The sequence below is a fragment of the Poromitra crassiceps genome (genome assembly GCF_964638095.1).
Source record: "Poromitra crassiceps genome assembly, chromosome: 23".
NCBI classification, from domain to species: domain Eukaryota; kingdom Metazoa; phylum Chordata; class Actinopteri; order Beryciformes; family Melamphaidae; genus Poromitra; species Poromitra crassiceps.
The window spans coordinates 18,506,603-18,521,445 of NC_139639.1; positions in this window are offsets into that span (position 1 = coordinate 18,506,603).

Sequence of the window (14,843 nt, forward strand, 5' to 3'; positions counted from 1 at the left end):
GAAGAGAAGACATGGAAGACAGCAGAGGCGGGGGGAGTATTGTTAAAACGAGGTCTTGGGAGGCAGTGATGGGAGTGAGTGCAGTGTAACAAGGGAGTAAGAGAAGAATGAGCATCCGAAGACAGAGAGAGAGAGATGCAGAGGTAGAGAGAGAGAGACATCCTAAGACAGAGAGAGATGCAGAGGCAGAGAGAGAGAGAGATGCAGAGGCAGAGAGAGAGACATCCTAAGACAGAGAAAGAGAGATCCAGAGGCAGAGAGAGAGAGAGACATCCTAAGACAGAGAGAGAGAGATGCAGAGGCAGAGAGAGAGACATCCTAAGACAGAGAGAGAGAGAGAGAGAGAGATGCAGAGGCAGAGAGAGAGACATCCTAAGACAGAGAGAGAGAGAGAGATACAGAGGCAGAGAGAGAGACATCCTAATGCCAGGATCAGACTACATGATTTTTTTTGTCGTTCACGATGTCACCATGTCAGACGAGTCCATCATACTGCCATAAATTCGTGACATGTCTTGGTCGGGAGACTGGCCACACTACAAGTGTATTCTCACTTAACACCGACAGAGCATCGTATGCCACCGTCATCACGTCGTCTGCTGTCATCAGCGAGTTCACAGGTCGTCGGGGAGGCGGACCTGTGAACAAAATCTCCCAGCATGCATTGAGACTAATACATTGACAAGAAATAGCAACCAAATCAGCCTAATATGCTAAGTGGTAGATAGAAATAATGTTTATGTTAGCACAACATGCAATTGTAGAACATTTCAATATTGGACAAAATAAAACATTGAAATCAAAACACAACCCTATGTGAAACATGTATGTAATCCAGGTGCTATATATATCCCTCGCAGATTTAACGTTATTTGGATGAGTGACAGGCTCTACTGTGACGTCCGCTCCAGCCTCCAATAAGACTTGGCTTACTTCATGTGCACGCCCACTATTTTCTTGCCAGCTGCTGCGAGAAGGAAGAGAAACGAGCATGCAGCCGACTCTGCTGAGCTCATGTTATTTGTAGTGAGCAATGCCCATTGCCCAGAGCGTTTAAACGCAAATGAAAACACCCTGGCCTTTTTATCTCTTTTATTCTTTTGAGCGGAGCGGAGCGGTGAGTGCGAGCAGGTGAAATCTGTATCGAGCGGGGAGCGGTCTGGAGCGGAGCGGTCTCCCCAGGACCTGATACCTGTCTTCCGGGGTGTCAAACTAGGCGAAACCATGTCAAAAAGACTGACATGCCAGTCTTTTCGTCAGGGCGTCGTGAGGCGTCCTAGACGTCCCGACGCTGGTCTTTGATTATGTCACACTACAACAGGTGAAGACGGCCGATCGTCGTCCCGACGATCACATTCGGGCCCGACGCTGAAAATCTGTCCAAATCGGTCTAATATCGGGCTGAATTCGTGTAGTCTGAACCAGGCATAAGACAGATGCAGAGACAGATAGACATCCTAAGACAGAGCGAGAGAGAGAGCGAGAGAGAGAGAGAGATGCAGAGGCAGAGAGAGACATCCTAAGACAGATGCAGAGGCAGAGAGAGACATCCTAAGACAGAGCGGGAGAGAGAGAGAGAGAGAGAGATGCAGAGGCAGTAAGAGCGGCAAAAAAGCAGAGACAGACAGAGAGCAAAAGGGGGGAAGAGAAAGAGAGAAATGAGCCAGGCAGGGTGTCTGGGTAGTGTCGAGGTAAAAGCACTCGCCTGCCACCGCGGAGACCCAGGTTCACTTCCCGGGAGCAGTTGGCTGTGTCTGCGGGGTGGGGAGCCAGCAGGGTATATGAGTCCTGCTCGCTGCACTAGCGCCTCCTCTGGACGGTCGAGGCGTCCTATTTAGGGAGGAGGGGAACTGGGGGGAATAGCGTGATCCTCCCACTCGCTACGTCCTGCTGGTAAAACTCCTTACTGTTAGGTGAAACAGTCATCGCTGTTAGCTGGCGACTGTACATCTATTGGAGCAAAGCATGTGCTAGTCTACAACTCTCCCCAGATCGGCCCCAGAGGGGGCGGAGCGACGACCAGGACAGCAGGGGGAATTGGACAAGTACAATTGCGGAGAAAATCGAAGAATTTATGTGTAAATACAAAATTCATACAAAATGAAGAAAAGAGAAGACTAAAGAGATAGAGAAAATGAGGAGAAAGTTACAGGGAGAGAGGGAGAGAGGGATGGACCGAATAAGACAGAGAGGGGGAGGGAAAGAAAGTGACAAAATGAAGTAACCTGCTGTGAGCAAAGAGAGCGAATCGATGAGTGTGATGTGTGTGATGAGCGCTCTTACTCGGGAAAACTAAGTGTCAACAAATACAGTCAACACCTCCCTCCCACAATATTCCTCCCATCGGATTCCAGCCACAGTGTTCACAAAGACGCAGACAAAAACCCTACAATTAGTATTCCAACATGGCCGCCTCCATGTTGTTTTGTGTCGGCTTAATCCCCCCTCCGAAGGCGCCATGCTACAGAGAAATGGATTAGAAAGGGGTGATTGCCGCTATGGGTGAAATATTACATAAAACGGAACACTCGCAGGTGAGACGTGGATTAATTTTGGACACTTCTGAGCAAGGTGGAGCACGCGGTATTGAATATTCACAGGTTTGGGCGTACGGCGTTTAGCACTAGCCTTAGTCGGGTTGGGATTTTGAGTGAAAACTCAGGTGGGCACTGGGCACACTCCACCCTCCATGTTAAGGGAAGAAATCTGACTTGAAGAGGTTAAAAGGGATTTAGCCTTTCCGGGAATCCGCATGCTACTAATGGAAAACATGAAAGATGGCTGACCACTCTAATAGACTTAGAATAAACAAAGCGTAAAATTAGCGCTAAGCCTTTTCCGCCCCGATGGACAAAAATAAAAAATGTTTGCCATGTTCACACACACCCATGTTCTCTCTCTCTCTCTCTCTCTCTCTCTCTCTCTCTCTCTCTCTCTCCTCTCTCTCTCTCTCATCTCTCTCTCTCTCTCTCTCTCTCTCTCTCTCTCTCTCTCTCTCTCTCTCTCTCTCTCTCTCTCTGTGCATGCATGCATGTGTATGCTTGTGTTTATGATGCATTATAACGTCTCAGATGGAGGTACGGTGGTGCAGTGGTAAGCACTATCGCCTCACAGCTCGAAGGTCGTGGGTTCGATTCCCACCTGGACCGATGTGAACACTGAAGGAATGCGTGCCCGTCGCATGTCCTCGAGTGCCCCACCACCCGGGTGGGGTCGGCAAAATGGCCTTTCTGTGTGGAGTTTGCATGTTCTCCCCCGTGCCTCCCGGGGGTCTCCTTCATATAGGAACCCCCTTCACAAAAACATGCAACATCCTGGTTGCTTATATGGTTCCCCCTCTGATCGTTAAGGGCGCCTGTTCAGAGGGAGGGGAACTGGTTGGAATAGCGTGAACCTCCCACGTGCTATGTCCTACCGGTGAAGCTTCCTCGGGCAGGTGAAAAGATGCGGCTGACTTGACTGCCCATGTCTCGGAGGATGCATGGAATCAGTCTCGGCCCTCCCCAGATCGGCAGAGGTTGGAGTAGCAACCAGGATTGAGTAATTCAAATGAGCACTAAACGGGGGATAAAAATGGGATAAAAAAATCGGGAAAAAAAACATTAAAAAAATAATAATAACGTCTCAGATGTCCAGTGTCCGTTTTTGGGAGTCGGAAGGCTTCCATACCGAGCGAGATGATCTCTGCGCCCCCCGTGCAGAAGGGAGGATTTCCGAGCAGAACAATTTGTGTTGCCACAGAGTCAGCCTTGACCTTGCTGGTCATCTCACTGCTGTGGGCAGAATCTCTTTAACTGTTGATCTAAGACACACACGCACACACGCGCACACACACACACACACACACACACACACACACACACACACACACATACACATACACACACACGTGCACACACTCACAAGCAGCACACACACACACACACACACACACACACACACACACACACACACACACACACACACACACACACACACACACACTCACAGGCACACTTGCAGCCTTAATCACACACACATGCACCAAGCGTACACACAGATGCACGTGGAGTGGACGTGCGCCCACACAAACACCGGCGAGTAAACCACAGGAAGCGATGTACAGAGGCGCACATCAATAATATACACACACTTGACCTTGCAGCTCCCTCTGCTCAAACAGCGGGGGAATGAGGGAGCTAGGTGCGAAGAGGCCCAGTTGCTCATTTAGAGACGGCGCGGATGCGGTGTTTGTCTTTAACACTGCACCTCAGAAGCATGTGTCAGATTGCGGAGGGGGGGGGAGGGGAAGGAGTCAGGGGATTGGTGTGTGTGTATGCGGGAGGGAGGGAGGGAGGGAGGGAGGGAGGGAGGGAGGGGGAGGAGGAATAAAGGCCGATTAGAGAGAAAATGGCAGGAGACGGAGATGGGGGGCGGGCGAGTCGGGCGATAGTTAGAGGGAAAACACAAAGATGAAACGGAGCTAGGAGAGAGAGGGAGGGAGTGAGAGACTAGCAAGGTAATGCAGGCAGAGAGGGGGAGAGAGAGAAAGGGAGAACCTGACAGACACAGACGAGAGAGGGAGACGTGCCCATGGGCAGAGAGAGAGAGAGAGAGAGAGAGAGAGAGCATGGTATGGATGGATAGAAAGGGGGGATGGAGGGTTAGGCAGGGAGAGGGAGAGAGTATGGTATAGAGGCAATCGGTCTGTGTGGGAACGCCCACAAAATGTTACTACGGCTGGCGTGCGAGTGGGGTAAAAAAACATATCTCAATGGGCTGTTCACCAAAGGACGGTGCTGCGGCTCTACACTACAGGATTGGGGATTCTAGAGCAGAACACAAGACGTCTGCTCAGATGTGCGTTTACTGCGGGGGTTCAAATCCCCGATCCTGTCTGCCTGGGCTGGGCTAGCAGCTAAATGCTAGCTATGCTGAATGGATAGAACGGGGGATTTTCCCCACCCTGACCACGCCCCCAGCCAGCTACCCCAGTGTCTATGACAAGACACAGACTGTCTCTATAGATGGACAGAAAGGGGGGATGAAGGGTTAGATAGGGACGAGTGAGAGAAGCTGGGTCATAACAGACCCTGTAGCAGCCCTAACAGCCTGCAAGTCTGAAGCTGTCTGCTGCTTATCACTGCTTATTTACTGTCACTCTCACAGAGACCCCAGCTAGAAGAAGCTCTCCCTCTCTCTCCCTCCCTCTCTCTTCCTCCCTCTCTCTTTCTCCCTTTCCCTCGGTATATGTGTGTGTGTGTGTGTGTGTGTGTGTGTGTGTGTGTGTGTGTGTGTGCGTGCGTGCGTGCGTGCGTGCGTGCCTGTGTGTGTGTTGTGTCTGGAGGCCATACAGTATGCAGACACACACACACACACACACAGCTTTAGAGAAACTAATGATATCTATACTGTTGGTTGAATAGGTTTTTAAGTTATGCGATACATAAGTTTCTAGTTAACTTAGTTTCCAGTTGGCAGCCAGGCAGCTGGCAGCTGAATGGCCCAGGCACAGATTGAAGATTGCTACATCTGTAAAAGAGAAGTTCAGTTTTGGTGCATAATAGCTATATTTGATATTGCATTTATGGGTGAGCTGCTGAAATGCAATTTACGCTGTACTCTCAATTCTATTCTAATCTATTGTATTCTATTCAATGCTCTGCTCTGTTCTGCCCTGCTCCAATCATTTACTTATCCAATATTGCAGTTAATGAATATACATATTGCTGTTAATAGATTTTTGATACAGCATGTGAGCAAGGCCACAGTGTAAGTAGCAGGTAATTGAAGAATTAGCATACCCGCTCTCAGTAGTTTCTTGTCAGTGTTCTGCAGCAGTGCCCCCTAATGGCCAATGGGTGACATGAAAAGTCAACCAGAGGAAGGCGCTAATTAACGGGTCGGCTGAGGTGGCCTTGATAGAAAGACTGTGTGTGTGTGCATGTGCATGTGCGCGCGTGTGTGTGCGTGTGCTAATCTTGCAATACACACTGCACCGTAATTAGGTGACAGTCAAAAAGGGATTATCGTATCATCAGTATTGTGCTGGACACAGCCGCTGTATTTGCATATATTAGGCAGGTGGAGATTTAAAAAATGTGCCCAGTGTGTTTTGATTGTGAGAGGTTTCATCTGGCTTTACGGTTTTATTCGTAACCAACCGTGCAGCGCAGCCCCCAAAAAAACTTTGAGAGCAAACAATACCTCGCCCCGCATAATGCCCCCGTTTCACAGCACCTCGTTACCCTTGAAGGCAACACGTAACAGCGTTGATATAAGCAAATCGCTTCAGGGGACGCGACGTTGAGCTCATCACAACATCATTAATACGAATCCGGCAGGATCCCAATTCAGGAGGTTCCCGTTCGGAGGTGTGTTTTGGGGGTGCTGTGAGCTGTGTAAGCCCGCTATTTGTTTCATCGCGCTCACCTGGGGGACGAGCGCGCTTGTGCGTTCGCCCTTATTATTTCCATATGCTCTCACTTAAAACGGCTGGCTAATCCTCGGTCACCCGCCAGCCGTGCGCCCAGGATTATCTGTGTTTGTTTTCTCACGCGGAGGAGAGATGGCGTTAATCGCCTCAGAGACAGAGAGGGAGAGAGATGGAGATGGAGAGAGAGAGAGAGAGAGAGAGAGAGACAACAGTGAGAAAGAGAAAAGACGTGGGACATCTGAGAGAGAGAGAGAGAGAGAGAGACATAAGACAGAGGAAGAAGAGAAGAGACAGGCGACAGAGAGAGAGAGAGGGGGAGAACAAAGTCAAACGGGAGATTTAGATGCGTGTTTTGTGTTCTCTCAACTCTGCAGTTGTGCTTGTCGGCAGAAATGTCCGGAGCTGCGTTTGTCATCAGACAAAATGAGATGTATGATCTTGATTTAGAATCAAGAGAGAACTCAAACTGTCAAGGACACACAGATTCCTCTCGTTTACCATCAGTTCCAGTCAGAACAGAGGGAAGCGTCACCTTGTCTATAGATGCCTCAGCTTTAGGCGAGATGATTTAAAGCCTTACTAATACCTAGCCTTGCAGTGACATACACTTATGTATAATGCATGCATGCACGCACACACACACAAACACACACACACAAACACGCGTGTGCACACCACACACACACACACACACACACACACGCCCGTACGTGCACACCCACGTGTACAGTCACTTGGGTGTGCGTGCACACACACACACACACGCCCGTACGTGCACACCCACGTGTACAGTCACTTGGGCATGCGTGCACACACACACACACACGCCCGTACGTGCACACCCACGTGTACAGTCACTTGGGCGTGCATGCACACACACACACACACCCGTACCTGCACACCCACGTGTACAGTCACTTGGGCGTGCGTGCCTATGGCGCGGCATCTTGGGGAAAGATGTATTATGTATCGCCAGTCTACCATGCAGGTTAGCTAATTAATTTTTGGCTAACTGTGAAGGGAATCTAAAAGGGAAATTGCATAGAGCAATCTGAATTTCAAAAAGACTGTGTGAGCATGGCAGCACAGGTCAGGAGAAGGTTAGACTTGTAGAGTGCTTGTGTGTGTGTGTGTGTGTGTGTGTGTGTGTGTGTGTGTGTGTGTGTGTGTGTGTGTGTGTGTGTGTGTGTGTGTGTGTGTGTGTGTACGTGCATGTGCGTGCGTGCGCGCGTATGTGTGTGTGTGTGTATGTGTGTGAGATGGGGGGAGGCAGTCAATAAGAGTGTGTAAATGTGTGTATACAGCATGTGTACATGTGTTTGTGTCCTACTGTAGATGTATTAGTGTGTATGTGAGAGTATTTGTGTGTGTTTGTGTTGTGTGTATGTGTGAAAGAGGGAGGAGAAGCTGTAAAGAGAGGAATTACTGTATGTGAGAGTGCTCCAGCACGAGTGAGGGAGAGATAAGAGAGCAACCAGTAAAGAGGGGAGAGGGGTGTGTGTGCATAATCATGTGCGTGTGCGTAATCATGTGTGTGTGTGTGTGTGTGTGTGTGTGTGTGTGTGTGTGTGTGAACATGCTGATGCGTACACGCTCACGCGGAACACATGGCATTTATCCACTCACGCACGTGAACGAGACGGAGGGACCGGAAAAGGCCTAGTAGAAGCAACCTCCGAAGCTGTAAGATGAAGCCAATGCAGAAGTGCCTTAAACCTGCATTCTTTCTAATGGCCAGCAGGGGGTGACTCAGTCACTGGCTGCAAAAATAAGTCTGATTGTATGGAAGTCAATGGGGAAATTACCCTACTTCTCACTTGATTTATGACCTCAATAAACACTTCCCTAGTCTGGCTCAACGGAAGTAGGCTATGGGTATAAGCCCTGCCATTGGCCGGCTATTTCAGTTGCTATCTGCGTGTTTTCAAAGTCCACGCTGCTACAGTCCATGAAACAACAATGACAACTTCCAAGCTAGCAACCTACATGCTGAAAATGGCAAGTTTTACCTACTCTACATACATTTTTTTTTACTGTTTAATGTGGTGTTTTCTCTTGCATGTAGCCATTTGATGCCACCAAAACAAGCTTCTCCCCAACGCTATTTTTCATAAGGGCACCGTCGCTGGGCTTAGCGCCGCCCAAGACGTTTCTGATTGGTTTAAACTAAAGCAATTCAATCAGGGCTCCAGCGCTGGCACATAGCACTAATGTGGAGATCGGACTGATAGGTCTTTCCTAATGAGTTTATGGTCTCAATCACTAGTTTCAAGTCTTCTTCAATACAACATGATGTTCATTTTGTGAACTATGGTCCCATTTAGTGTAAAATAGACAGACTATGGTTTGGGGTGTGATTGACAGGTCGCCTGTCCAGTGATCGCACAGCTCACTGATCACAGACCAATAGCAGGCGGCGCTGCGGCTCTGTGAAACCCCTGGTCTCGGGCTAGCTGCTTCTGGCTCAGAAAACCAAGATGGTGACGGTCAAATGTCAAAAATGAAGGCTTCAAAACGGGAGTCCACACAACAATGGGCGGCTACATCCATATTTCTATACAATCTATAAGTAGGAGAAGAAGGGGAAAAAAGGAAAACAGAAAAATGGGGAGTCACGCCGTGTGATTAGCGCTTCCAGTAAAGGCGATCGAGGGAGAAGGATGAGTGTGTGTGTTGTGGTTTGTCAGAGCCGACGCCCCCGTTGCACGCACACACACACACACACACACACACACACACACACACACACACACACACACACACACACACACACACACACACACACACTAGGGGGAAAGAGAAGGTGGGGGGTGGTGGTGATGGAGTGGTGGAGGCGGGGAGTGATGGAGTGCAGGGTGGAGGGTGGGCGGGGTGGTGATGAGTGTGTGCTCACAGTGTAAGTGACACCTCTCCTCCTCAGACAGATTGTCTCTCTCCCTCCTCGTAATGGGGAACCTGTTAGAGAACCCTTTCTCTCAGTCTACCCCCCCTCCTCCCCCCACTGGCTCCGTACCCCCCTCCTCCCCTGCAGCCACCTCTCTGTCTCCCCTGACAATTCCCCCTGTTTATTTCTTTATTTTCCACGGAGATGTTCCCCGAATTGCCTCTGTTTCTCTCTTTCAACCCCGCCCTTCCCCTTTCCCTGAATAATTTTTAATCAATCTCCACCCATATTAAAAATTGTCGATTTTCTGTAAGACAATCTACAACGGTTTGCAACTTACAGAGAGAGAGGGAGAGAGAGATAGGCAGATGCAATGAGAGAGAGAGGGAGAAAGAGAGGGAAAGAGACATAGGCAGATACAAGGAGAGACACGTGCGCACGCCCCACGCACGCACGCACAGATACAGCGAGAGAGAGGTGTATCAATATTCCCGCTACCGCTGGGCTCTTCAGAATGGGTTTTTCTTTCCTGTTTGAACCTGACAGTGAATATTCTGCATAGCCAGGGAGTCTATTTATCTTCTGTCCAACATGCTCCTCTGTGCCAGTCACACTGAGATGATTCATTGGCACACTTACTTTGACGTTTGATGTGTGTGCGTGACACATACTGGCACACGCACACCCAAGAAACACACACAAACACACGCACACGCACACACACACACACACACACACACACACACACACACACACACACACACACACACACACACACACACACACACACACACACACACCTCAAAGAGATATTTTGAACCAAACATGTCGCTTTCCAAAAATTCCATCAACAGCAGGTGTACAGTCTGTATATGCGTGCGCGTGCGTGTGCATGTGTGATTGTGTGTGTGTGATTATGTGTGTGCGATCGCGCCCCCGCTAACAATCGTCTCGGTAAACCTGATCAGAGGCTGTCTCATTGCGTCTGAGCCGCCCCGCTGGGCGCGAGCGCGGCGTGCAATCACATGGACATGGACACACACACACACACACACACACACACACACACACACACACACACACACACACACACACACACACACACACACACACACACACACACACACACACACACACACACGGACACCTCAGACAAATAGGCTTCATAACTTCACTGTAACAAACAGACGCTGGTCTGAGCCCCTATCCCAAATGGAATCTCCTCCACCTGTGTAGACGTGAGGGCACAGAGGGGAACAGGGGGATTTTGAATGTTTTCTTGGAGCCATAGGTACGAGTCTCCATGGCGACGGGGGAGGGGGGTGTGGGGTGCCGATTTAACCAAGTGGAAGTGTTTCAATGAAAAATGACAGCCGGGTTTTGTTTTCAATTTCGACGTGGGGAAATAACTTGTTTATGGGAAGTATCTATCTAAATCACAGCGACGCAGCGCAGCAGACAAATGCAAAAAGGCAATCTGTGCTACACTGCGTAAAAAAGAGAATTGGCGTTCCTACTGTGAAAAACAAAAACTGGTTTGTCCAAGATTCACTGCCACTGCGTTTCACTGAGTCTAAAGTGCTCCTGCCAACATGCTTGTAACATTGTAACAATGTACTCCTACTGTACCAACATGCTTGTAACATTGTAACAAAGTACTACTAACAACATGCTTGCAACATTGTAACAAAGCACAGCACAGGCAACAGTGTACTGCCAAAACTGCAGCACCCAACAATGTTGGACCTACTGTAGATGAAATGTCCAAGTACCATGCTTTACACCAGCACAATTTATTTACTGTACAACTCCCACGAATGCAACATCATCCAACTTTCCAGATCATTTTTATTTGTTTTTACCAGCAGTGCCCTCTAGCAATATTCTTTCCACTCTCATCCGCCCCACTGAGAATCCCACAACATCAAAACCCTCAACAATGTCAAACCAACATCAAAACACTTAACCAAGTTAGGTCCATGTTAGAACTCTCAAAAATACTTAGTATTCTTCCAGCATGTACATAACATCAAGACATTTGGCAATGTTATTCCAACATCATAACACTCACAGACGTTACTATTTCATACTTCTCTTCTCACCATCAAAACAGCCATCCCAAACAACCTTCAAAGGTTCTACAAAAATAAATAAAAATACCAAGCATCACTCCAGAATTCCAAACTTCTAATAAGGCTAGCATTGTTGTATTTAATCTAAAAAGTGCATCATAATAGATTTGTGATGTGACCATTCTGTAGCCTCTGCAAGCTGTTATATATTGGAATAATTCATTATTTCTGTCCCGCCTGGGTTTGATATGAAACTTACCAGTCTGCGGTGGAGAATTTAGCGTGACAATTGGACGAAATGAAAGCACAAAAAAATCTTTGGATCTAATGTTTGTACAGTGACAGTTGCATACACTTTTCACATAATTTCCTCCTCCTTAAAGTTTATTACCTTTAACCACCAATCTATATAACTATTGAACTTCTATACACACAGCATCTTTAGCCCATCCAACCCCAACCGTAATGCGTCCTCCTCCCCTGCCCTCTCCAGGCTGTAGACTATGAGAGCCGGAGCTCCTACTCCTTCTCTGTGGAGGTGCTCAACCCCATAGTGGACCCTCGCTTCCTGCGCCGGGGCCCCTTTAAGGACCGGGCCTCGATCAGGGTGGCGGTGCTGGACGCAGACGAGCCCCCCAGGTTCTCCCGGGCCCGATACCACATGGACGTGTCGGAGAACTGCCCGCCCGCCTGCACCGTGGGCCGGGTCAGCGCCGTCGACCCCGACACCGGTCTGACCAATAACATCAGGTATGTGGGAGCCAGAAATTTAAACCTAAAGGCCCGATGCCGATTGATGTAAAACAGTCATTACCAAAGACTAGGTGGGTCGCAGGAGACTTTATTTGGGTCGCCAAATAAATTTGCAGAATTTCTTCGATAGGCTTTTATTGTAAATGTATTTTACTGATGAGAGGGAAAAAACAAGAGCCTAAATGCACTTGTTTTGTCTTACTTTTCTCACGTTTTTTAACCTGTTTATTATGTTTTCAACAGAGATGGGAAAAGTACACACATTATTTAGTTAAGTAGAAGTACAGTTACTTGTAAAAGTACAAAAAAAAAGTACATGCTCTGAAATGTACTCAAAAGTATAAAAGTAAAAAGTATTTATATCTGCTGTTTCTGTGCAAAGCTAACGGAAACTCACGTAATATTACTATAATTCGAAGACTATTAAACTTAAAAGATCCCCCCCAAACTACTACTCCAACTCCAAACTCCAATCTACTTTGATTAATCATTTGTATGGTTTTTCCACACAAAAAGTTCAATTATCTCATTAAAATCCTTAGAAATGACAATTATACTCCTTCTCCCTCGATAGGCTACATTGTTGATGTGATGTGACACACTACACTAGAGAGAGAGAGAGAGGCAGAGAGAGAGAGGGAGAGAGAGGTGGTCAAGCGAGCTAGACCATGCATGAAGAGAGGGAGTGGTAGTAGCGTGAAAGCTTGGAGAGCGCGAGACAAGATACAAACGTTATGAATTGGGTCGCCATGGTTTGTCATTTTAAAAAAGTGGGTCCCCAGAAATAAAAAGTTGAGGAAAGACTGATGTAAATACTGTATGTAGGTAAAAGTTCTTGAGTCGGAGGTTCGGCTTTTTAGAAAATATTACAGTATAATATGATTTAAGGTCTCATGAGAGGAAGAGGTGTAACAAGCATCGACGGGGGCCTGGATACAGTTCTTCTGGTGCAATGACACGCCGAGAGCTGACATCATAAAATAGATAAGTTAGTGCTGATAGAGGCATTGTACAGTACAGTAAGCTGTGCTACAGAGATTACATGTGTGATGATCAGGACAGCTCGTGATACAGTAGATTAGGATTCATGTGGTTGGACATGTGAGATCAAATGGTTAGGTGTATAGGTGCACAGAGTTGGATAAACTGTGTGAATTTAAGTGAATGAATAACTGAACTAGTGTGTGAGTCTATGTGTGCCTATGGAATTATGTGTTATGTGTGTATGTACTTCAGTGAATTAAGGGTCTGATGGTTACATTGTTCACATTACCGATGATGAGGTTGAAGAGTGAAAACCTAAATATGGATAAATGGATAAACCTGGTTACAGAGTCAGACCATTGTACGTACGTCAATGATGGAAACTTGTAGAAGTAAATACTGTATAAATATTGGTAACCTACATGTATGACTCTAATGAGCGATCTTCAGGCAAAAAAACGCCAGTATAAACAAATTATGTTTTCATATGACTTCCTTATTTTGCTGAATTTATGTCATAAACATTTAATTGCGAAATGAGATATCCACCATTTACAAAGAACTCTTGGTACTGGAGTCAGACAAAAATGGAACATCAGCACACTTAGATCCCCGCAATTTAATTTATTAGCAGGCTTTCGTTCTCGACAGAACTTCAAGGCTTTCAAAGGTTGATTGATGAATCTCTGGATCCCAAAATGGATGTTTTGTTAGCTTCAGAATGAAACTCAAACTCAGCTCTTCATCTGAGAAGAGTAAGATGCGACAGTATTTGACAGTGCATTGGTATGAACTAACCACATGATTACAGTATAGTCAATGGTCCCTTGCGCAAGGCAATAACCCAAAAGCTTGTCGGTCCAATGCCTCTGTGAAGTTTATGTTTTGTCTCGATCGAAGCCACAGTTTGCGTTGGGAGGAGAGTGATTGGGACAGAGGAATCCGTGTCCCAATTAGAGGCAGCTGTAATGAGGAGAGTGTGTGTGGGGAGGAATGATAGTGGATATATTCATGGTAAGATATTTAGATAATCAGTGGCACTTCAAAGGAGCTCCTATCAACTGTGATAATCTCCCTTTATTAATTCCCTGGCCATTTCAATGCTGTCTTGCCTTATCGCTGTCTCGCACACTTACCCTATCTGCTTCTTCCGCTCCGTACCCCACTGCCATCTCCGTCTGTGCCTTGCCTTTCTCCCACCCCCACCCCCCCAAACCCCCACCTATCTCCTCTCTCATCCTCCCCCCTCATCCGCCCCCCCCCCCCCAGGTTCTCCATTGACCCTCAGTCGGACCCGGAGGCTGTGTTTCGCATCACCCCGGACAGCGGCCTCATCACCACGGCCATGGAGCTGGACCGCGAACGCGAGCACTGGCACAACATCACCGTCATCGCCACCCAGAGAGGTCAGAGGCCACGCCCCCTGCGCAACACCTAAGAGCGAGAGAACACAATAGAAAATAGAGAAAAAAGAAGCACGGGCTAGCTATATTTTCCTTCTATTTAGAGTTAACGATTGTGGCGAAACCAATCCTGTGACACCTGCACCCACCCACCAATGAGCATGAGCACCAGTAGCTGCTGCATTACATTACAAATCTGGTCTGATGAATGTAATGCCCCAGGGCAGAGACAGGGACTCTGTCCTGTGAGTGAGCACCATCCTTCAAATGAGATGTTAAACTGAGGTCCTGACTCTCGGTGGTCATTAAAGATCCCATCGGCACTCTTCGCA